The 10,548-nt window shown below is 36.2% G+C and overlaps 1 non-coding gene across 1 annotated transcript; it reads right to left on the bottom strand.

The window, feature by feature from the left end:
- Positions 1-419: 419 nt before the first annotated feature.
- TRNAC-ACA (transfer RNA cysteine (anticodon ACA)) lies at positions 420-491 on the bottom strand. The gene has a single exon. It is a non-coding gene; the product is annotated as a tRNA-Cys (tRNA).
- Positions 492-10,548: the final 10,057 nt, after the last annotated feature.

Raw genomic sequence — 10,548 nt, 5'->3', positions numbered from 1 at the left:
AGAGTCGGACACGACTGAGTGACTGAACTGAATTGAACTGAGGGAATAGGACACAGATTTCCTACACCTAGTGTTCTTTCAACTGCACCACAGGTTACGCTAGGCTGCTGCTGCTGCTGCTAAGTCGCTTCAGCCGTGTCGACTCTGTGCGACCCCACAGACGGCAGCCCACTAGGCTCCTCTGTCCCTGGGATTCTCCAGGCAAGAACAGTGGGCTAATTGCGCTAATTGTACGTAAATGTGGTTATGCCCAAGAATATAAAGTTTCAACTTCTAGTTCTGGTATGAAGTGAAGTGAAGTCGCTCAGTGTTGTCCGACTCTGCGACCCCGTGGGCTGTAGCCCACCAGGCTCCCCGGTCCGTGGGATTTTCCAGGCATGAATACTGGAGTGGGTTGCCATTTCCTTCTCCAGGCGATCTTCCCAAACCAGGGATTGAACCCAGGTCTCCTGCATTGTAGGCAGACGCTTTACCATCTGAGCTATCAGGGAAACCCAGTTCTGGTATACCAAATACTAAATGAAACACACTTATTTTTTCACTAAAATATGGTAAATCAAACAAAGGTTTGAAAGAAAACGTAATTTCTAACATATAATCTTCAATTGTCTCACTTATTAAGAGAAAAACAACAAATTTATCTTTGAATGCTAATAAAAATCAGATTTTTAAAACAATGAATTTTAGGCATGAAAGGAAAATAACCTAAAAAGAAAGGAAACAGTTCACCTTCTGGGGATATTTATTCAAATATAATCAAGTACCCTCTTTTTCTTTTTGATTTTTTTTCCTTTTGATTTTTTAAATGACAAAAGTATAATAATACATTTGCAGAAGACTTGGAAAATACAGAACAAAGTTACATATAGTTCTTCCTTATATTACAATTATTTTTAAGTAGATAAATTAAGATTTTTAGTTGAGTTTCAATATCAAACTCTCAAAAATTATGGAATTATGTTAGAAATCAATATCAGAAGATATTTGAAAATAAGCCACATATTTTCAAGTGCACTGTGACATTTACCAAAAGAGATCTTTCACTTAGCCATTGAAAGCCTCAAGTTAAAAGACTGAAAAAACACAGAAGGTGGTTGTAGAGAAGAAAACATTGAAATGAGAAATTAATGTCAAAAATACTTTAAAAACCCCATGTATTTGAAAATTAAATATATACTTTTAAATGTTGGGTGAATCTAAAAAACCATATAAAAGAAAATTAGAAAATATTTGTAACAATAAAAGGGAATTATTAACTAAAGTGCTGCTGCTGCTGCTAATTTCAGTCAAGTCTGACCCTGTGTGACCCCATAGACAGCAGCCCACCAGGCTCCCGTCCCTGGGATTCTCCAGGCAAGAACACTGGAGTGGGTTGCCATTTCCTTCTCCAATGCATGAAAGTGAAAAGTAAAAGTGAAGTTACTCAGTCGTGTCCGACTCTTCGTGACCCCGTGGACTGTAACCTACCAGGCTCCTCTGTCCATGGGATTTTCCAGGCAAGAGTACTGGAGTGGGGTGCCATTGTCTTCTCCATTAACTAAAGTGCAGATTTTGTTAAATGTCACAAAATTTCATGCTAATGCCAGAATTTGAAGCAAATCATAGGAGTACATTAAAACAAATATTTGCTTTTAGAATTAAGGAGTTTACAGATTTTACTAAAAGTCTGTGAGAAGCTTCTAAATAACATAATCAGGATTCTTTGTTGGAATAACTAGTTTTGAAAATGAGAGCTATCAGTGAGCCACAATGGAAGAGAAGCAAGTCCTGTTGGGTCACGTCACTATTTCCACTCAGCAGAGTGTTAGGGAAGATGAACCTGAAAGAGGGGCAGCACAAAGATGTGATCTTCACGTTAAATCAGCTATGCTGCCCTAAACTAAAGTGACAGAAGATACAAATAATCATTAAGTAAGGGAAGAGAATTCTCTTCTATGAGGGTTTGCTGTGAGACATAATGACCTTCATGAATGTAATCTGACTCAAATTGAATATATCCATAAATTATGTGAAACATGTTCTAAAAATGTATGCTAGCTGACATTGCCCCCTGTGCCCACTTCCACCCCTTCATTCCCCCACTTAGCAAATAATAAGTCTGGATGTTGAACATTCAGATGATAATAAGAAGGAAATACATATACCATGTGAGTAATGTGTATTTTAGTTACCAGGCTCCTCCGTCCATGGGATTTTCCAGGCAAGAATACTGGAGTGGATTGCCATTTTCTTCTCCAGATGTGAGTTATATTTATGTTTAAACCAAAAGATAAGGAAAGCAATAAAACAAGTAAACAATATGAAATAAAGAACATATTGACCTTATTCATCTTACACCTGAAAGTTTGTACCCTTTTACCCACCCCTTCCTCAGGTCCCACCAAATAATTTTTTATACTCTATCCTTCTGAATTTAACTTTTTTAAAATTGTATGTTATACATAAAAGTGATAACATGCAGTTATTTTTCTTTCTGGGTCTGGCTTATTTCACTTGGCACTTCCTCAAGGTAAACATGTAAAATGATGGGTGTAGTTAAATAACTAGATGGGAGGAATCCTTTCACATCCTTTCACTAAATGGGAGGATTTGCAGGTATTGCATATCACCACAGTGTATCTTTTAAACAGCTTACAATTTTATATGTCAATTATACCTCAATAAATCTGAAATTTTAAAAATACATACATTACTATTTTTTTAAAGTCTTTGTTATAGGGTTTTTATAAAAATTAGTTGAACTATGCACTTAGAATGTTGTAGACATAGGGTAAGTGCTCAGTAAACCTTATTTATTATAAGTACATATCAGAAAGGAAAATGTGTACCCCTTAGTAGATGGTGTTGTGCATACTGTTTTACTATCTAGTAAAAAAGACACTAAGACCTACTGGTGAATTTTTAAACTAAATATGAACAACGAAAGTATAAAGGTAATGAAGAGTTTCTTTTTTAATTTTAAAAATATAAATCATAAGGCATATATTTGATAAACTTGACTAGCTTAAAGTTCAGAAGCTGTGTTCATGACAGATGTCGTGCCATGTGCCTTGTGCTCAGTCGTGCCTGATTCTTTGTGACCCAACAGGCTGTAGTCTGCCAGACTCCTGGGTCTACAGAATGTTCCAGGCAAAAATATAGGAGTTGGTTGCCATTTCCTCCTCCAGGGGATCTTCCCAACCCAGGAATCAAACCTGCATCTCTTGGATCTCCTGCATTACACGCAGATTCTTAACCTGCTGAACCATCAGGGAAGCCTGACAAACGTCATAGGCAGAGTTAATAGAAAAGGAAAAGGCTAGGAGGAGATATTTGCAACATGGGCATCACTGAAGGCTCTGCAGGTAAAGAATCTGCCTGCAGTGCAAGAGCCCCGGGAGATGTGGGTTCCATCCCTGAGTCGGGAAGATGCTCTGGAGGAGGATACGGCAACCCATTCCTATATTCTTGCCTGGTAAATTTATGGACAGCGGAGTCTGGCGGACTACAGTCCATGAGGTCACAAAGTTGGGCACGACTGATCACATGGCACAAAACTATCTCTAGAGTATAAAAAGAGCCCTTAAAATTTATTAGTATCGAAACCCACCACAATAAACAATGATCCCAAATAACTCTAAGTGGGAGAAGTTATGCTACAAAAGAAAACTGTGTAAGCACAGAATTATTTTAAATACTAATAATATTAAACAGCTTTGAAAATGATGGTTATTGAAGAGGATGTACCCTGCAAACCTGCCACCAAAAAAAATTTAGATGATGGAAGCAAGCAGAGGAGGTAGGAAGATATATGTACACAAATTTCTAGTTCTTTTAAAGCAAGAAACAGTAGATAGTGTTCAAATTTTTTTTAAACTAGGGAACTGTTTTAAATAAAGAAGTAATTACAATCAGAATACAGCTGCCCAAATTAACCAGAAAAATATAAAAACAAAAGCACATAAAGCAACACTAACATGGACTAAAAGTAAATGAGATCAAAAGAAACACTGAAAACAAAGTCAAATATAAAATTAGAAATCAGAACAACAGAATGTGTGCTAAATTTCCAAAGCCTGTCATCTACAATATTCAATATTTTCCATGTTTCCTATCCTACTGTCGGCATCTTGAGAGCTGGTTACGGTTGATATATCTTTCTGCCAAGTTATGTGCACCCAAGTAAGCACTAAAAAATAAATTCTGAATTTATAATGAAAGTATATACAGTTCATCCTTGAACGATGCTGAGATTATAGGTGCTGACCTTTCACACAATCAAAAATCTGCCTTTAATTTATAGTCACTCTTCCTTAGCGATTCCTTATCCGAAGTTTTACATCTTCAGTTCAACCAATCACAGATGCGGATGAACAACATAGTACTGTAGCAATTACTACTGAAAAAAAATCCAGTAAAAGTGGAACCAAATAGTTCAAAAGTGGACACTGTTGTTCAAGGGTCAACTCTATTTTGAAACCTAGTTAGAGGACTGCAAAAATACTTTAAACATAGCATTTAAGATTGATTAAATACCACTTTTAATGCCAATATTTTAAAGAGGTTTGAAGAACAATTAAGAAGAATGTATTAACCTTTATCTGAGTAGTTCAATCTAGAGTCTTGGCAGAAAAAATAAACAAAACAAAACTTGGCACTTTCAAATTGAGTAAATGGAGGAGAGTTTCAAAACAGATTCTTGTCAAAGCCATGGGTCTGATGTAGGGAAACCGTAATGGACAGCACAAATTCCTAAGGCTGATAACAGTGGAGTTCTGCCACCATCCTGAGTCCTGTGGGAAAGAGGTGAAGTGAGTTTCGAGAGAACAGGAAGGCTAATTTTCGGCAGGTGTGACCTGCTGGATAGACAGCTAGCTCACAACAACCCCTGAGGAAAACTGACTGGGGCGATAAAACCTTGAAGATACTTTTTTCCCATTCACCAAATCTCCTGGAGGACAAGCTACCCCTCACAATCAACTGAATGCTAGAAAACAGGGAACCAACAGCTTAGAGGTCAGCCTCCCTGCCAAAGTGCAAACGGAGGAAGATGTATAGAGGTTCTGGAGGGGCAAACAAACTACCCAGCATGGACTCTACTTTCCAAGACTGGAAGAATATGATCTATGTCCACTGTTTTCCATGGTAGCAGATAAATACCTTTTTGTTAGTAAATATCATGTGTTGGTTCTGAGCTTCTATTTGACCCAAAATTACAATCTTTATCTTCTGTGTATCTAGTATATTCTCAAATAAAATGGAAAAACTACATTCTATTCACTCAGATAGAGTTCTCATTCACAGGTCTTGTTTTATTTTCCCTGGGTTAGAAAATTGAGTCTATGATCTAGTTTCTGGTCAATAAAAAATTAAGTCATGAATGACTGAGATAGTTTTCTATGCAGCAAAAATTTTCAGACCATGCAATTCTCAGTGCAGCAAAGGTGTGTGTGTGTATGTATATATACATTTATATTTATTATATATATATTTATATATATATATATTTATACACATATATGTATATAAATATACATATATATTTATATGTATAAAGTTTTTTTTTTTTTTTTCTCAGCAAAGCAGATCCAAAGAAACACCTAAAGAGTATCTTCTCTTTTGGCTTTTAGGGAGTCAATCCTTTGGTGCCAAATCTTACATGACCCATTTTACCACATTATTAAGAAAGACAGATGTTTTGAATTGAGAGTCAAGCACAAGCCAAAATATGCTCTTGACCTTAAAATACAGGATCAAACTTCCACTGTATTGTAATGTTTTTTTCATCCAGAGACATTTATTTTGGGATGCATTCTTGTTGTTAGAAGATTTCTGTCAAATAAATTGAAGTACTTTCTTTGTCCCTCTTCGCTGGTTAAATCTGAGCACTACAGATTTAACATTTAACTGGGCTTAACACTTCAACTGGGCTCAAGACAGGCAGAGAGTGCTAAGGTAGAAGGTATTTTTACCAAAGTATTGAAATTTAAATCTCATGTTAAAAAGAACTAGCCTGACATGACATCTTAACTCCTCTCATTTTTATAAGAATTCACATTAAAAAAAAAAAAAAAGTGCCAAATTACAGTTCTTCACAGTGAAGTTCAGAGCTTATGCTGTGTTTTCATATTCTAGTCAATTTATTTTCCCATCCACTTAATTGTTATTTCCAACACTAGTCAGTTCTCTAATTCCCTTACCTACCTCCTTTACTCTCAACGTCCATGGTTTCTCTCCTAGAATGCAGACCTGAAGAGCTAAGAGATGCCTGAATAACTCCTGAGATGTCACATAGGCACTTAAAACTTCATTTTAATATACACCTTCTTTTTTTCTGGGATTCTCTATCTCATTAAATAATCTATCTATTATCCAGTTTTCAAGACAGAAATCTTGAAAGTTTTCAAGACAAAAGTCTATTATTAAATCATCATTCTTCACTACACTCTTCAGCCTCATAACCCAGGAAGCAAACTCTAAGGCAGAAACTAGCCTTCAGAAGTTTACTAGGAAGTGTGACTAGGATGGGAAGGAAGGGAGGGCATGGGGGTGGAAAGAAGGAAACAGGACTCGTAGAGGGAATAGCTGGGTTCGGATGCTGGCTCCATCCCAATCCTATGGTTAATCATGGATGAATATTTATATCCCTACCCTGATTATTCTTTGGATGTGGCCACTCTAGGAAGGGGTACAACCTTGGGCAAGGGAGAGTTTCCCAGCTGAAGCTAGGGCTGCTTAGCAGCAGCACAATCTAAAGAGTGGATTTGAATGGCACAGTATCCACCCTACCAACAAACCACCTCATCGTGTCATTTTGTTTCTTAAATAGCTCTCAAGTCATTCCAGTTTTTCATGTCCCTACTTCCACTACTCTGATTTGTTACTAACATTCCTCCCTTATATATAAGGTTTGTAAGTGTTTTTACCGTATCTAGTGTATTTCTCTTCTACTTTATTCTCCTTCCAGCTGTGCAATCTTTGCAAATCACTTACTAGACCACTTTTATCGTGTGCTTAAAATTTTTCAATAGTCTGCTATTGCCTTTGTTATAAAACAATTTCTTACCAAGATCAATGAGGCTGTAATGATCTGTATGTTTCTTCTTTAACATCCTGAAGCCACTTACTCCTTCATGATAACCTCTGTCAATGACTGAGAATATCAGGACTTTCAAATGGACCACATGCTCACTTCTCAGATTTTCCTTACATTGCTTCTATCCCTGGGAATACATATCACCCATGTCCGTTCTTATGACTGGTTAGCTTACTCTTCCTTAGAGAAGTATTTCTTGAATACTCAAGCTAGCTTAGATTTTTCTGCCTCTGCCCCCTTGTTGGTGTTCAGTCGCTAAATCATGTCCCACTCTTTGCAACCCCATGAATTATACCATACCAGACTCCCCTGTCCTCCACTGTCTCCCAGAGTTTGCTCAAATTCTTGTCCATTGAGTCAGTGATGCTATCTAACCATCTCATCCTCTGCTGTCCCCTTCTCCTTCTGTCTTCAATCTTTCCCAGCATCAGGGTCTTTTCCAATGAATCAACTCTTCAAATCAGTTGGCCAAAGTATTGACATCAGTCCTTCCAATGAATATTCAAGGTTGATTTCCTTTAGAACTGACTAGTTTGATCACTTTGCAGTCCAAGGAACTCTCAAGAGTCTTCTCTAACACCACTTTAAAAGGATCAATCCTTTGGCGCTCAGCTTTATTTATGGTCCAACTCACACATCCCTACAAGACTGCTGAAAAAACCATAGCTTTGACTATATAGATCTTTGTTAGCAAAGAGATGCCTCTGCTTTTTAATATGCCATCCATGTTTGTCATAACTTTCCTTCCAAGGAGCAAGCATCTTAATTTCGCAACTGCATTCACAGTCCACAGTGATTTTGGAGCTCAAGAAAATAAAATATGTCACTGCTCCCACTTTTTCCCCTGCTATTTGCCGTGATGTGATGGGACTGGATGCCATGATCTTAGTGTTTTGAATGTTTGAGTTTCAAACAACTTTTTCACTCTCCTTTTTCATTTTCATCAGGAGGCTCTTTCATTCCTCTTTGCTTTCTGTATTTTTCTTATCATAACACTTTTCTATCATAAAAATGGTTTCTAATTTCCTATCCTTACTAACTTAATTTGTGCCAATTGCCCGCTAATACTCTCATGAAAGCAGAGCTTGCGTTTGCCATAATAAGCAATAAGGCAAAATATGGAGTCTTTATCTGCAGCCTTACTCTTATATAGCAACTGATTCCCATACATATCCCTAATAAATAAGAAAAAAAGGAAAAAGTTAAAACCAAACACACAAAAAGTAAAACATAACTCAAAATCTTTTGAATAAGTAGGTTTGAAGAGAGAATCAGTGAACTTGAAGGTGAATCACAAGAAATAAATCCTAATCAATCATTGAGCAAAGTGAGTGAAAAAGGCATAATAGTTGGGTAAAACATAAGGAAGATCTAGTGAGACAGCCTCAGATAAGTATAACTGAAATCTCAGAAAGAGAGAAGAGAGAACAAAAGCAGCAGCAATATGTGAAGAGATAATACAGGACGATTCTCCAATGATAAATGACACAAAAGTTAAGAAGGTATGTTTGATCCAAGTGATCCAAGTAATTGATCCAAGTGATCAAAGTAATTCTGACCTAATTACATTTTACTGATATTCCTAAAAACCTGAAATAATAACAGAGCATAAAAGAAGCTAAAAACACACACACAAAAAATATTTTCAAGGGAGCAATAATTGGACTGAGAGCTGAAATCTCAACAGAAGTAATAAAATAAAATAAAAACAATAACATATACTCTTATAGTACTAAAATAAAATAAATAAAACTTTAGATTGCTGTACCCAGAAAAACAAAATGATAGAAACAAGCATCTTCAAAAAAAAAAACCAAGCATATTCAAAAATTAATGTGAAATAAAATTATCTTCACATAACTAAAATTTATGAGAATATTTCCCAACAGATAAAATTAATTACAAAGGAGCATTTTTCAAGCAGAAGGGAAATAATTTCAGATGGAAAATCAGAGATATAAGAAAGAATGAAGTGCAATAAAAGTAGTCAATATCAAGGTGAGTCTAAATAAAGATTGACTATATCAAACAATAATGTCTTAGGCTAGATATATAGAGAGAAGAAAATTAAAATATGTACCAACTGCATATAGATGAAATGTAAAGGTAAAAGGAGTTAAAAAGTTTTATATCCCTTCTTTTTTTAAGGTATAAGTGCCAATTAATTTCGACTAAGTCAAGGATATTGTATTCCTAAAGTATTTACAAAAAGAATGATAAAAAGTAACTTTCACCTAACAGAGAAAAAAATGAAACCAGATAAATATGTATTCTACCCCAAAGAAGCAGAAGGTGAAAACAAGATAAGAGAGAGGAGAAATAAATAGAAAACAAATAGGAAAATAACAGATTTTAAAACAACTATATCAATAGGATTAGTGCTTATAAGTGGACTGTGTTCTAATTTAAGGTGGCTCAGATGGTAAAGTGTCTGCCTGCAATGCGGGAAACCTGAGTTCGATCCCTGGGTTGGGAAGATCCCCTGGAGAAGGAAATGGCAACCCACTCCAGTGCTCTTGCCTGGGAAATCCCACGGATGGAGGAGCCTGGTAGGCTGCAGTCCATGGGATTGCAAAAAGTCGGACACGACTGAGGGACTTCATTTTTTTTAATAAGACTCAGAAAATAATAATATACAACCTACCAAAAAAAGCATTTTTTACTGTTTTTTGTTTTTTTTTACAACAGAGCTCCAAAGAGCTAATCTTTTCAAATTAATCAATTAATTAATTTGTTTTCGGCTGCATAATGCAGCATGGCAGGATCTTAGTTCCCCCACCAGGGATCAAACCCACACCTCTGCAGTGAAAGTACAGAGCCCCCCAACCACTGGACCACCAGGAAAGTCCCACAAAGCATTTTTGAAATATATAGGTACTGCAAGGTTGAAGTTAAAAATTTGGAAAAAGATATAGAATACAAACACTAACTGAAAGAAAGCTTCTAAGTTCTATCAGTATCAGACAAAGCAAACTTGAGTACAAAACAATCATTATTAGAAATAAAGTCAGACACATCAAATGGTAAAAAGTTACCCACTAGGATTATAAAGACAAAAAATATACATTTGTACACAATGCTATTGTCTCAAAATTTGTGAGACAAAAAATAACAAATGTATGGAAGAGAAATAGACAAATACATGATAAGGGGATATTTCAATGCAAGTTATTCACTAGCTGATAAAATAAATTTTAAAAAGAAAACCAGTATATATAGAAAAAATTTGAACAATGTGATTAGCAAACTTGATTCAACTGAAATATTTGCAACACTGCACCCAACACCTGTAGAAAATACCTTCTTTCAAAAACTCTCGTAATATCCTTGCTTAGTCACTCCGTCGTGTCTGATACTCTTTGTGACCCCATGGAGTGTAGCCCACCAGGCTCCTCTGTCCATGGGGATTCTCCAGACAAGAATACTGGAGTGGGATGCCATGCCCTCCTCCAGGGAATCTTCCCAATCCAGGG

This window comes from Odocoileus virginianus, chromosome 4 (genome assembly GCF_023699985.2).
Source record: "Odocoileus virginianus isolate 20LAN1187 ecotype Illinois chromosome 4, Ovbor_1.2, whole genome shotgun sequence".
Classification (NCBI taxonomy): domain Eukaryota; kingdom Metazoa; phylum Chordata; class Mammalia; order Artiodactyla; family Cervidae; genus Odocoileus; species Odocoileus virginianus.
This window is presented reverse-complemented; position numbering and strand designations above follow the sequence as displayed.